Genomic DNA, 15600 nt, shown 5'->3' with positions numbered 1-15600 from the left:
TTCCTGATCAAGGTATCAAACCCATGTCTCCTGCATCCCCTGTGTTGGCAGGTGGATTCTTTAACACTGAGCTACCTGGGAAGCCCTTTCTGATGATAAGGATACCAATAATAGTAAAAAATATTCTCTCTCACCATAAAAAATCAACGCCATGATAAAACCTGCATTTAAAATAATAATAAAACTAAATATGTATGTAAAATGTATAGCAGTTTTTAATAATAGAAAAGAAAAAAAGGAGTGAAATTGCAATTACAAATAGAGTTGGATCAAAGCAAGACTTGTTGAGAAAGTGAAACTTTCTAAGTGGTGGAGGGTACAAACAAAAAGGCCCAAAGACAGAAGTGTCCACTGCGGTTTCTTAGAAGGCCAAAGTTGGCCCATGTGGCTGTTGAATAGTAGCTGTAATAGCAAGTGAAGTGAAGTCGCTCAGTCGTGTCCGACTCTTTGAGACCCCATGGACTGTAGTCTACCACACTCCTCCGTCCATGGGATTTTCCAGGCAACGGTACTAGACTGGGTTGCCATTTCCTTCTCCAAATAGCAAGAGATAAGATCAAAATGATACTGAAGCATTGAGCTTTGCAAACAAATTGTGGAATCTTGTTAGAGATACTGTTTTTCACTCTGAGTGAAATGGGTGCCTCTGGCAAGTTCTCAACAAAGGTGATATTAACTGCCTATAATTTTAATAAATTCACTTGGGCCACAGGGAAACCCATTAGGAGAATACTACAATAATCCATGACCCAAATAAAAAGCAATGGTGGCTCAGACTAGGGATGTAGAAGCGGGTGAAGAAGACAGCTAATTGGAGCTATACTCTGAAGAAGCAGACTTTTGTATTTGCAGAGAAAAAAACCTGAAAATCAGAAACCACTCCAAACATTTATCATTCATATCTGGAAGCCAGGGAAGAGTGTGAGAAGGAAAAATTCCAGATATTTTTCTTTTAACCAACTCTTTTAAACACAACGGTCAAATGAATAAAAATATATAACTTCTCTTGCCAAGCTTTATGCATCTTGTTGGGACAATCAGTCAAATTCCTAAATCAATAACTGTTTTGATTATACCATTCCAGAGAAACAATGTATAAAAACATATTCCAGTGCAATTTCTCTGTAATCTGTTCCTCCTGTTCCATCAAGTGTGACAGTGTATTATTATATATTGGCAGAAAACATCAATATGGATGATATTAGACAGTGGGAGGAAAGCATTTTGCTGTGCCAGTTTTGTCTTCATAATAACAGCATTGATCTGTATTTCAGCTTACCCCTTGTGTCAGCTCATGGTTAATTTGCCCACATCTACATTGGTATGAGAAGTAATGTGGTGAATGTCAGGTGGGATATGCAATTCATAGAAACAGCTTTACCGTCTAAAGATTTTTGTCAATTGTAAATTAATTATTAATCTGATTTGTCCTTCTCTGTTCACATTTCTGCAAGTGTTAGTAAATCAGAGTCTGCTCAATCTTTTAGTGGAATTGGCCTGATAATAAGTAGTCACTTTTTGGTTTGCTTACTTTACTCTTGCTTGATTAAATAAACTATTCAGGTATTTTTATGGCTTTGGGATTTTTATAATCCTTTACACAAAATAAATTGTCTGCTTAGTGATTTTCTTATTCTTTGCCCTTCTGTGAGACTTTCAGTATTTTTTAAATAACATCAAGGCTTTCATTCTATTCTTTGTCCACCAAATCATGGTAGCAGTGAGTAGAGGGCATTGAATGTTGAATCTACCCAACTAATAGTTAAAAATATAGACAAGTATTTATAAGAAGCATCATGTTCCTTATTTGTGTATTGTATTAAAAATACTTGCTTCACAGTCTTACAATAAATATTTAATAAGATAAAGTATATAGAACTCCATGGTTTCTGAAATTTGCTTTGTTAGTGTGCCTATTAGGGTTGAAATGGAAGACAGATCATATGCTCTTTATATCAAGTCATTTTCATTCAAAGATGACTAAAGACGTGACTTCCCATTTACATGCAGTGTGTTGACTATTTTTATCTATTTAGCTGGGATTTTGGTCAAGTTATTAACTAAAATTATGGAAAATCAGCACAATTGCATACACAAGTATATTAAAATAATTATTACATTATTTATTTGATTCATTCATCTTTTAAACATCACATCTATAATGAAAACTGTATTAAAATGATTTGCATTCTCCAGTTAAGAGCTAAGAATCTCTATATCCTGCTGGGTTAAGGTGTTCTGCTTTTTCATAGTATATTGTCTGATTTTGAAAGCAGCTAGGCAAGAAGGCTGAGAGTGCCACGTTAAATTCCAGCTAAACTGAAGTATGAACTGGGCTTGCAGAGCTTGTTCAAACAGCCTGGCTTCCCAGTTCATACACATGAATGTGACAGTAGAAAATCAGACACCTGGCAGCTACAAGTGTTTTGGTTTTATGTTTTTAGATTCATGGCCAAGATTACTTTGTGAGTGCCAAATTACTACCTTAATTTAAAAGCAGACAAACACATTCAATTTTTACCACCTAGAAAATCATGTTATATTCTTGCTTAAAAACATCTCCATAAGCAGGGAGAGGAAAAAAAACATTTTTTTCAAAATTAATTCCCATCTGTTTTGTAGGCTTTGGACCTTGAGAAATGTCTGACAATACCACTAAACTGTAGGAATGGTTTCTGTTTTGAAATGTTAATTTCATTGCTGGAAGACTATTAAAAGAGTATGACTGAATGAATGGCTTAGGGGTTGATGGTGTTAAATGAAAGTCAAAGGCCTGTTAATTTGTTTATTTTATTTATTTATTTCATTTTGCTTGCGGTATGGTTTTATTTGACTTTTCCAGTACACAAACCTCAGATTTAACACAGGATGGAAAAAAAAAAAAACTTGTCATAAAACCTTTATTAGAGTAGATCAGAATTTTGTACATGTCATATCTAACTCTGATATCTACTTTTAAGAAACAGAAAACATAGTGCATTTAGGGTAGTACTGTTAGTTGCTCAGTCATGTCTGACTCTTTGCGACCCCATGGACTGTAGCCCACCAGGCCCCTCTGTCCATGGGATTCTCCAGGCAAGAATACTGGAATGGATTGCCATTTCCTTCTCCAACAGTGCATTTGAGAAAAACAAAATCCAAGAGGCAAATATGTCACATAATTTTGCCGCAAGGTAGCTAATAAGAATGTAATGATGACACATCTGAAAATGAAGAAAAAGGAAACTGGTGACCAAACAACGTGAGAAATACATCTTACTATTTGATTAAAAAAATGCACACTTAAAAAAATGAGCTTAGAGCCTAATTGCTAAAAGAAGGGTTTTTTGTTGTTGTTGTTGTTTTGTTTTTATGTCCTTTCTGTTACATTTTCAAGTTTGTTTAGGCTAGTCAATTGTGACATGAATTTGGTTAAAAAAAGACAAATACGTTTGGCAGTGCAGTTGGGGCTTTTGAGTGCTTCTTCATTCATACTGTTATTCCCTGTCCATCTATTTGCCTACATAATATTACCAAAAATTTGCTCTCAGCAGCCAGCTTTCCACACCACACTCTTCTGTCTCTTTTACGTCCCCATCCCATTACACCTATTGACCCAAAGCTGTTCACTCTGTCCACTTTCACTGGCCTTCCTCTTAAGTCAATCACATTGGTTTAGGGAATATTAACAGCTTTGGCTCCTTCCACAGATCATTTTCCTGAACTTCCAATTCCTCTCTAAATTTCTTCCAGTGCAAGTCAAATGCAGGATTTGGTACTCTTAGAGATAGCTCTGGGTATCTCTACTGACACGGCAACAGCTCTTTATGCCCATTATTGACATCATTTTCATATTGACTTCTCTTCTGATTTCCTCTCTAAGTTCCCATTGCTAACAGATTTTGGAAATTTTCAAAACTAGAGACCTTTAAGGAATCTAGAAGAGCAGGAGAGATCCTGTTATCTGCCTTCTTTTTGTTGCCCACATAAGGGCAAGTAGCCTTAGCAAGTTATTCAGGATTCTTCCTGTTCTGTCCCAAATCTTACTTTCAAGTTTCATTCCCTGCCCCTTCCCCAGAGTACCCTACACATCTTCCCTAATATGTACACTGTTGTAAAAACTTTGTTCCTATGGGTGGTGTTCCTTTTTCACAGTTTCTTACCCAGCACCTCCTACTTATTGTTTATGCTCAACTTTAATATTGCCTTCTCTGTGAAGTCTTTTCCTACTCTGAAATGTTGTATTTACAAAGGCAATTACTACTCTTCCAGAGTTGCTACTATAGTACTTTGAACAGTTAGCTCTAGAAGAGCCTTTAGAATCCAAAAGGTGGATGGGTCCACTCTGAATAAAGTTATTCAGAATGTATCAGCAATGAAGCATGGAGAAAGTTTGAATCTACTCCACCCTAAGCAATGCAAGAATGACTCAGAAAGACAACAGAATGCATCTTATCAAAAACTTATGAACAATTTTATTCTCAAAAGTATACTTGAGGTTCAGAAATTAAAAATTCCCAATGCGAAGACATTCTCCTTGACATGATTAGTGAAAATGGATTTTATAATACTCTACTAATGTTCTAATAAGATTATGGTTTCTTGTCCGGAGTTGAAGGAAATTACCTTGACAAGATGGTTGTCAAGATTCCCGATAAGGGAGTTTCACCAAGTCACTATAAGATATAGAAAGGAGGGAATATACTTAAGGAAGAAATGTCTGCCTGATTAAGGACTGAAACTGAGCAGAACTCTACAGGGCTCTGAGATACAAATCATTTCTGTGTCCTGCGTGTTTCTTATTTGTAGGAAATAGGCTTCATTCAGGTTCCATGATCTTCCTTGAGTTCCAAAGGTAGGTTCAAACAGTTGCTAATCAAGGAAGAGAGGGAAAATAGTCAAGAAACAACAGTGCAGGTTTGGTGCAGGGTTCTATTTCCTCCTTAAGGAATATATTGATACATAACAATATCTTTGAGCTCTACTGCAGAACTAAGGGCCCTGCCAGTTGGAGGATGGCAACTTCAAGCTGACCACAAGATTCTTGGAGCATTTCCTTGTTACCTCACAACCAACCAACTGGAAGAAAGTCACATAACCTACAACCCTCATCTCAAATTGGGCCCACAAAACTTTTCCACAAAAGCCATCAGAGAGTTCAGGGTTTTTGAAATTGAGCCACTGCTTTTTCTTGCTTGGCCATTCAATAAACATTTCTCTGCTCCAGACTCTGATATTTCAGTTTATTTGGCCTCACCAGGTATCTGGTACATGAACCTTGTTTGGTAACAATTACTTTGTTTGGTATATTGAGTGTGACACTTTCACAGCATCATCTTTTAGGATTTGAGATAGTTCAACTGGAATTCCGTCACCTTCACTAGCTTTGTTCATAGTGATGCTTCCTAAGGCCCACTTGACTTCGCATTCCAGGATGTCTGACTCTAGGTGAGTGATCACACCATCATGGTTATCTGGGTCATGAAGATGTTTTTTGTATTTCTGTGTATTCTTACCACCTCTTCTTAATATCTTCTGCTTCTGTTAGAGCCATACCATTTCTCCCCTTTATTGTGCCCATCTTTGCATGAAATGTTCCTTTGATATCTCTAATTTTCTTGAAGAGATCTCTAGTCTTTCCCATTCTATTATTTTCCTCGATTACTTTGCATTGATCACTGAGGAAGGCATCTTATCTCTCCTTGCTATTCTTTGGAACTCTGCATTCAAATGGGTATATGTTTCTTTTTCTCCTTTGCCTTTTGCATTTTTTTCCCCTCAGTTATTTGTAAGGCTTCCTCGGACAACCATTTCACCTTTTTGCATTTCATTTTCTTGGAGATGGTCTTGATCACTGCCTCCTGTACAATGTCAGGAACCTCTGTCCATAGTTCTTCATGTACTCTGTCTATCAGATCCAATCCCTTGAATCTATTTCTCACTTCCATTGCATAATCGTAAGGGATTTGACTTAGGTCATACCTGAATGGTCTAGTGGTTTTCCCTACTTTCTTCAATTTCAGTCTGAATTTGGCAATAAGGAGTTCATGATCTGAGCCACAGTCAGCTCCCGGTCTTGTTTTTGCTAACTGTATAGAGCTACTCCATCTTTGACTGCAAATAATATAATCAATCTGATTTCAGTATTGACCATCTGGTGATGTCCATGTGTAGAGTCTTCTCTTGTGTTGTTGGAAGAGGGTGTTTACTGTGACTAGTGTGGTCTCCTTGGGAAAACTCTGTTAGCTTCTTCCCTGCTTCGTCTTGTTCTCCAAGGACAAATTTGCCTATTACTCCAGGTATCTCTTGACTTCCTACTTTTGCATTCCAGTTCCCTATAATGAAAAGGACATCTTTTTTGGTGTTAGTTCTATAAGGTCTTGTAGGTCTTCATAGAACTGTTCAACTTCAGCTTCTTCAGCATTACTGGTTGGGGCATAGACTGGGATTACTGTGATATTAAATGGTTTGCTTTTGAAATGAACAGAGATCACTCTGACATTTTTGAGATTGCATCCAAATACTGCATTCCAGACTCTTTCATTGACTATGATGGCTACTCCATTTCTTCTAAGGGATTCTTGCCCACAGTAGTAGGTAAAATAGCCATCTGAGTTAAATTCACCCATGCCAGTCCATTTTAGTTTGCTGATTCCTAAAATGTCAATGTTTACTCTTGCCATCTCCTGTTTGACCACTTCCAATTTGCCTTGATTCATGGACCTAACATTCCAGGTTCCTATGCAATATTGCTCTTTATAGCATCTGACTTTACTTCCATCACCAGTCACATCCACAACTGGGTGTTGATTTTGCTTTGGAAATTAAAATTTCCAAATTTTAATTTCAAAAACGAAATTTCTAAAATGAAATTAAAAGATGCTTGCTCCATGGAAGAAAAGCTACAACCAACCTAGACAGCATTTTAAAAAGCAGAGACATTACTTTGGCAACAAAGTTCCATCTAGTCGTAGCTATGGTTTTTCCAGTAGTCATGTATTGATGTGAGAGTTGAACTACAAGAAAAACTGAGTGCAGAAGAATTGATGCTTTTGAACTGTAGTTTTGGAGAAGACTCTTGAGAGTCTCTTGGGCTGCAAGGAGACCCAATTAGTCAAATCTAAAGGAAATCGGTCCTGAATATTCATTGGAAGGACTGATGCTGGAGCTAAAACTCCAATACTTTGGCACCTGATGTGAAGAACTGACTCACTGGAAAAACCATGATGCTGGGAAAGAGCGAAGGCAGAAGGAGAAGGGGATAACAGAGAATGAGATGTTTGGATGCCACCACTGACCCAATGGACATGTGTTTGAGTAGGCTTCAGGAGTTGGTGATGGACAGAGAAGCATGGTGTGCTACAGTCCATGGGGTTGCAAAAAGTCAGACACAACTGCGCAACTGAACTGAACTGAACCAATTTTGTTTGGTAACAGTATATTGTTTATGACTACGTTTTTCTCAGTTTTGATTTTTTTTCACATTAACTCTATTATAAAAAGACCAGGGAAGCATTAGCATTATATGAGAGACCTACGCCTTAGTAAAAAGATTGAGTACATCTTTCATTCAATCAGAAGTGGCATTCCTTTGTTGTTTTCCCTATTTTTTTTTAATCATAACATTTTTTTTTAATTAGAGGATAATTGCTTTACAATATTGTGTTAGTTTCAGCAGTACAGTAATGTGAATCAGCTATAAGTATACTTACATCCTTCCCTCCTGAGCCTCCGTCCCACCCTACCCCCTTTGTTGGTAGATGGCTAAGGAAAAAATAAAACTAAAGAAACTAGAAAAGAGGGGCAAAAGTAGAATCTTGCACAATTTGTTAGATAAGAAGGGAGGTTTGACTTATGAAATGGGTCCAGAAGTATTGTCTAAATAAAAGTATTAGAGAAGAGGGAACTGGCCTTTAGTAACTTGCAATATATGCTGCTCAGTATTGGCTATGTGTTGGTCAGACAAGCAGTGAGAAAGATTAGGGAAACAAAACAGGGCTAAAAGTCAGCTATGGGCCACTGAACCCAAAGACAAATTATCTTAGAAAGGTTATTCAAAAATAAGACCTTATCAGGCAGTGCTTATGTTCTTTAGAATTAGTAAAAATTGATTTCTCTTTTAGAATAGAACTGAACCTATAAATGGGACAAGCTTTTGAAAAATGAGGAAGATGGAAACAGAAAATGAGATGGGGGCTGATAGTAACACTTTCTGTCAACACATAGAAAGGAACTGTAGAGGACTAATGAATGAGTGAACTAGGAATATTTATGAGAAGATTTAGATTGAACAGATGATTTTAGAAAAACTAGTGGCTTTATTTCAACACCAGTAAGTTTGTCCAAAATACAACATGAAGGAGGAAAACTCTTAGTAACAAGTTACATACCTACCACCTCAACAGTGAACTCTTTTCTTTGGTCATGAAATAATGAATAAAGAATAAGAATTCTTTCAACTCTTCTGGAAAAAATGATATAAGGCCAATAAATGAACTGTCCAAAATGGTATTGGCTGACTCCTGACACTCAAGGAAAGATTCTGGTATCATATATTCCAAGTTACTTTTTCTTTACGCCAAAGAATTCAAATTTTTCTTAATTTGTTTATATCCTTAAACGTATGTTGAGGTTTGATTTTCAGAAGTTTAGCTATAATTTGCATGCTTATTTGAGCAACAGGCTTTTTAAATGTTAGGGTCAATATGTTTTTCTTCCTTTGTTTTTATTTTTCTCACTACATTTATGATCTTTCCCTTTTCTGCTCTATTAATATCTACAAACTTCTGATCTGGATGATCCATTTCTGATCCACTTATCTTATTAATCCTCTTCCTTCTCCACTAGATCATGACCTCTAGAGAGCAGAGGCTGTTTCTTTTTATCATGTGCATGATCCCAGCATCTATTGTGGTATTTCGTATATAATTAATTATTCAGTACATAGTTATTGCTTGATAAATAAATTCTATAATTTATTTTAAATAAAGTTCTGGAACATAGGATGTATTTTTCCATATACAATTCTGGGAAATAAGCTGTTTCAGTCATGTATTTATGTGCAATAAATGGTACAACACTTAAGGACTTAAAAAATACCAATTTTGTGGCTTGGGAATTTACACAGGGCTCATCTGAGTGATTCTGTGCTCCATTTGGCAGGATTTACCTGGTTATTGGACCAAGCTGAGCTGGCTCCCTTCCTCTCAATGAAGTCTCAAGGCCCCTCCAATAGGCCGGTGAGACATTTTACATGATGGCTCAGGATTCCTAGAAACCAAGGTAAAGACTGCGTGTCGGAGTTGCTTATATATTTTTGAGATTAGTTGTTTGTCAGTTGCTTCATTTGCTATTATTTTCTCCCATTCTGAAGGCTGTCTTTTCACTTTGCTAATAGTTTCCTTTGATGTGCAGAAGCTTTTAAGGTTAATTAGGTCCCATTTGTTTATTTTTGCTTTTATTTCCAATATTCTGGGAGGTGGGTCATAGAGGATCCTGCTGTGATGTATGTCAGAGAGTGTTTTGCCTATGTTCTCCTCTAGGAGTTTTACAGTTTCTGGCCTAACGTTTAGATCTTTAATCCATTTTGAGTTTATTTTTGTATATGGTGTGAGAAAGTGTTCTAGTTTCATTCTTTTACAAGTGGTTGACCAGATTTCCCAGCACCACTTGTTAAAGAGATTGTCTTTAATCCATTGTATATTCTTGCCTCCTTTGTCAAAGATAAGGTGTCCATATGTGCATGGATTTATCTCTGGGCTTTCTATTTTGTTCCATTGATCTATATTTCTGTCTTTGTGCCAGTACCATACTGTCTTGATAACTGTGGCTTTGTAATAGAGCCTGAAGTCAGGTAGGTTGATTCCTCCAGTTCCATTCTTCTTTCTCAAGATCGCTTTGGCTATTCGAGGTTTTTTGTATTTCCATACAAATTGTGAAATTATTTGTTCTAGCTCTGTGAAGAATACTGTTGGTAGCTTGATAGGGATTGCACTGAATCTATAAATTGCTTTGGGTAGTATACTCATTTTCACTATATTGATTCTTCCAATCCATGAACATGGTATATTTCTCCATCTATTAGTGTCCTCTTTGATTTCTTTCACCAGTGTTTTATAGTTTTCTATATATAGGTCTTTAGTTTCTTTAGGTAGATATATTCCTAAGTATTCTATTCTTTCTGTTGCAGTGGTGAATGGAATTGTTTCCTTAATTTCTCTTTCTGTTTCTCATTATTAGTGTATAGGAATGCAAGGGATTTCTGTGTGTTGATTTTATATCCTGAAGCTTTACTATAGTCATTGATTAGTTCTAGTAATTTTCTGGTGGAGTCTTCAGGGTTTTCTATGTAGAGGATCATGTCATCTGCAAATAGTGAGAGTTTTACTTCTTCTTTTCCAATTTGGATTCCTTTTATTTCTTTTTCTGCTCTGATTGCTGTGGCCAAAACTTCCAAAACTATGTTGAATAGTAATGGTGAAAGTGGGCACCCATGTCTTGTTCCTGACTTTAGAGGAAATGCTTTCAGTTTTTCACCATTGAGGATAATGTTTGTTGTGGGTTTGTCATATATGGCTTTTATTATGTTGAGGTATGTTCCTTCTATTCCTGCTTTCTGGAGAGTTTTTATCAAAACCACTATGAGGTACCATTTCACACCAGTCAGAATGGCTGCGATCCAAAAGTCTACAAGTAATAAATGCTGGAGAGGGTGTGGAGAAAAGGGAACCCTCTTACACTGTTGGTGGGAATGCAAACTAGTACAGCCACTATGGAGAACAGTGTGGAGATTCCTTAAAAAACTGGAAATAGAACTGCCTTATGATCCAGCAATCCCACTGCTGGGCATACACACTGAGGAAACCAGAAGGGAAAGAGACACGTGTACCCCAATGTTCATCACAGCACTGTTTATAATAGCCAGGACATGGAAGCAACCTAGATGTCCATCAGCAGATGAATGGATAAGAAAGCAGTGGTACATATACACAATGGAGTATTACTCAGCCATTAAAAAGAATACATTTGAATCAGTTCTAATGAGGTGGATGAAACTGGAGCCTATTATACAAAGTGAAGTAAGCCAGAAGGAAAAACACCAATACAGTATACTAACGCATATATATGGAATTTAGAAAGATGGTAACAATAACCCTGTGTACGAGACAGCAAAAGAGACACTGATGTATAGAACAGTCTTATGGACTCTGTGGGAGAGGGAGAGGGAGAGGGTGGGAAGATTTGGGAGAATGGCATTGAAACATGTGAAATGTCATGTATGAAACGAGATGCCAGTCCAGGCTCGATGCACGATACTGGATGCTTGGGGCTAGAGCACTGGGACGACCCAGAGGGATGGTATGGGGAGGGAGGAGGGAGGAGGGTTCAGGATGGGGAACACATGTATACCTGTGGCAGATTCATTTTGGTATTTGGCAAAACTAATACAATTATGTTTATTGTAAACATAATTTAAAGTTTATGTAAACATAGTTTAAAGTTTAAAAATAAAATAAAACTAATTTAAAGTTTATGTAAACATAGTTTACAGTTTAAAAATAAAATAAAACTTAAAAAACAAAAAACAAACAAACAAAAAAAAAGACTGCGTGTCTCCTTGAGGTCTAGGTTCAGATTTGAATAGTTTCACTGCAGTGGTACATGATTGGTCAAATTAATCACAAATCAGCCTAAATTCAAGAGAAGCAAATATAGACTGCATCATAGAGGGAAGAATGTAAAAAAATTATAAATATTTCCAATCTATTATATATGAGGGGAAGAAACAGAAACTTACTTTATACTTATTCTCACTTTCTGTGCCTGCATTAGATCTTCATCTATGGGTGCTTGAATAGAAATATAATTTTTAGAAAGGCAAAATATTCGTTTATCCTGTGACTCAAGCAATGCTGGCATCAATTTCTCTGGCCTTGGTTATTCTAATTGCTTACATTCCTTCAGTGTCCAAAGTTCTTCTGATTTATTCTTTACAGTGCCTGTGTCATTGCCTTTTACATTTTCACCCTGAGTGCTGTCAGCCCCCCAAATCTGGTCAGGTCCACAGTGGTCCTTTAATTAAATCAATACTTCTCCAGATAGAAGTAAGGAAGATAAGTTCGAGGCTTTTAGAATCCTCCTCCACTAGTCCACTGCCCATTGTCCGTGTCATTTTCAGATTTTCTTTATTCATTTATAAATATCTATATTATTCTTTCATGTGCCTGCTCATAAACATGTCAAATGAAGTACTAGCATTTCCATTTATATTTTTAAAATTTATTTCTAGTGTAAATTTTTACATGTTTTTATAAATCAGATACATTTTAACATGAGATGGAGTGGAAACAAAATAAAGAACTAGTTAAATATAAGCCAAATTAAAAAATTTAATCTAGCATACAAGAACTTTGTCAGTTAGTTTCACACTCTTCCCATGAATAAAAGATTCCACTCAGCATCTGTGTGATATTCTTCAAGTATACTTTGCATTCTTCCAGATCTCTGCTTTGTCTGATTCCATTCCCTTTGTCTCCTTTGGCTCTATCTGTGGAATTACAGTTATGTTTTAGCCTCTGCTCAAATGTCACTAATTTTATGCAATTCTGACTGTCATGATTAAAAATTATCACTTCTTTCTAAAGATTCCTAAACAGCTTTCATTGTACTTCATACTATACTTCTCATGTTATAAATCCTTTTTATCTTGATAATTACAAAGAAATTTGTCTTTGCAAAATAAAATTCTCTAGATGAGCAGAAATTGTGTGATTTGCACAGTGTAAAAACTCAGTAGAGATTGGAATTAATAAATAGATGAGGGAATCAAAGATTCAATAGTACTTTTTAAAAATAATTGCTTTTTAGTTGAAAATACATATACTATATTGACAAAGCAATTTTTGGAGAAAAACTTGGGAGAATGTCCAGCAGAGAATTCAGACACTTGATTAAGTAAAATCAGTGCCTATGTTCTCCAAAGAAGGGAAGAACATTTTATCATACACTAAGTAATAGAATATCCCTCTTTCTATAGTAAAATTCCAAATGTATATGTAAAAATGAATGTTGAATCATACTTAATAAATTCAAGTATTTTGTGGATTCTTAATGTGTATGCACATATGTCCTTATACATCGTTATCAGTTTGTTCAAATGTTTCATCTTAAGAGTTAAGAAAATGAATATAAAGTTTTGCTTTGTAAATGTGAATATCTTGAGCATTCATTATGTTTTTATAATTTACAACATAATAAACAATATATAGTTTATATTAAAGCTAATGTACAAAGTGCTTTATTTGAATTTCTTAAATATTCCTTTTGTCTAGATTGAGATATGACTGAAATTAGTAGAGAAATGATTTTTTTGTATACTTTATGAAGCATAAATCTTTAACCTTATATAAGAATATCTTCCTTTCACTCTATTTTGAACAAATGATACTAAGTGGAAATAGAAATAAGTAGCCCAAAACATATATATGAATTGTGTTGAAATTTCACAAGAAGTTTAATTTGCTTTGATTTTCTGTTCCAGTACCACTAACTGAATTATGATTAACTAAAGCATATTGATGGCTACCTTGACTTATGCAAGTACAAAATTTGGAGTTTTTGCATGCCTAGAATAGACATGAATGACTTTAAGATATTATTTAAAGTCTTTTAAAAGTCTTTAACATTTACAGGAATGTCTCACTTTGCACTAATATAACCCATTTTCACTCTGTAAAGGGTTCAAATGCTTTTAGTTCCATACAGACTGTCTCTTTAGGACAGCCCCTGGTCTCTCAAAGGCAGTATACATAATGAAATGGAAATTTCAATGACTTTTTTCCAGAAGTGTGGAACAATTTAGTAGTCTCTAGAAAATGAATATCAATAGACGCTTGGTAGTCATATGAAACCTGTTAAAATGTGGTCAAATTATAACTCCCTGCTGTTCCCCCTATAAAAGGCTCTTGTAATTCTTAGAATGTCCTTTTTTCCTTTGGAATAGTAAAAGTCCTCAAGTTTATATTGCCTGTATTAATCTTTTTATTGACTAGTTTATAAATGCTTCTAGTTCATTATCATATCTAAATTATTGATGACAGATCAAGTTTGGGTAATGTTTAAGACATACAAATAGGAATATTTATCATAATAACAATACTAATACCTAATAAGGCTAGCGCTAATTAATTAATACCTAATAAGAGACATTACTTTGCCAACAAAGGTCTGTCTAGTCAAAGATATGGTTTTTCAAGTAATGTATGGATGTGAGAGTTGGACTATAAAGAAAGCTGAGTGCCAAAGAATTGATGCTTTTGAGCTGTAGTGTTGGATAAGATTCTTGAAAGTCCCTGGTACAGCAAAGAGATCCAACCAGTCCATCCTAAAGAAAATCAGTCCTAAATATTCATTGGAAGGATTGATACTGAAGCTGAAACTTCAATACTTTGGCCGCCTGATGCAAAGAACTGACTCATTTGAAAAGACCCTGCTGCTAGGAAAGATTGAAGGTGGGAAGAGAAGGTGATGACAGAGGATGAGATGGTTGGATGGCATCACTGACCCAATGGACATGAGTTTGAATAAGTTCCGAGAGTTAGTGATGGACAGGGAAGCCTGGCATGCTGCGGTCCATGGGGTCGCAAAGAGTTGGACACGACTAAGTGACTGAACTGAACTGAACTGAATAATTATTATATATTAAACATTGACTATACATCCAGTTCTGTAGTGACCAATTTACATACATTATCTCATTCCACATTCCACATTGGTAATAACACAGAAAAGAAGTTTTGATTTTCCCTTTTCTTAGGGGAAAGGACAGAGGCTCAAGGAAGCTGGGCGTCTGGACTAATTAAATGCCAATTAAATGTCTGAAATGATAGTCAAACTCAGACCTAGTATATTCTAAGTCATGTGCACATATATAGCACACAATCATATAATTCATTCACTCAGTCAGTACAAGTCTCAGTTTCTTATATGTATCAGATGAAAAGAAAACAGTAAAAACACGATTCATATATAAGTTTAATTTAGATAAATAGGATCTTATCAGCATTTACTATAGGCTAATGTGTGAATGGAAAAGACTAGAGATCTCTTCAAGAAAATCAGAGATACCAAGGGAACATTTCATGCAAAGATGGGCTCGATAAAGGCCAGAAATGGTATGGACCTAACAGAAGCAGAAGATATTAAGAAGAGGTGGCAAGAATACACAGAAGAACTGTACAAAAAAGATCTTTACAACCAAGATAAACATGATGGTGTGATCACTCACCTAGAGCCAGATATGCTGGAATGTGAAGTCAAGTGGGCCTTAGAGCATCACTATGAACAAAGCTAGTGGAGGTGATGGAATTCCAGTTGAGCTATTTAAAATCCTGAAAGATAATGCTGTGACAGTGCTGCACTCAATATGCCAGCAAATTTGGAAAACTCAGCAGTGGCCACAGGACTGGAAAAGGTCAGTTTTCATTCCAATCCCAAAGAAAGGCAATGCCAAACAATGCTCAAACTACTGCACAATTGCACTCATCTCACATGCTAGTAAAGTAATGCACAAAATTCTACAAGCCAGGCTTCAGCAATACGTGAACTGTGAACTTCCTGATG

This window comes from Bos indicus x Bos taurus, chromosome 3 (assembly GCF_003369695.1).
Source record: "Bos indicus x Bos taurus breed Angus x Brahman F1 hybrid chromosome 3, Bos_hybrid_MaternalHap_v2.0, whole genome shotgun sequence".
NCBI classification, from domain to species: Eukaryota; Metazoa; Chordata; class Mammalia; order Artiodactyla; family Bovidae; genus Bos; species Bos indicus x Bos taurus.
Note: the sequence above shows the minus strand (reverse complement) of the source record.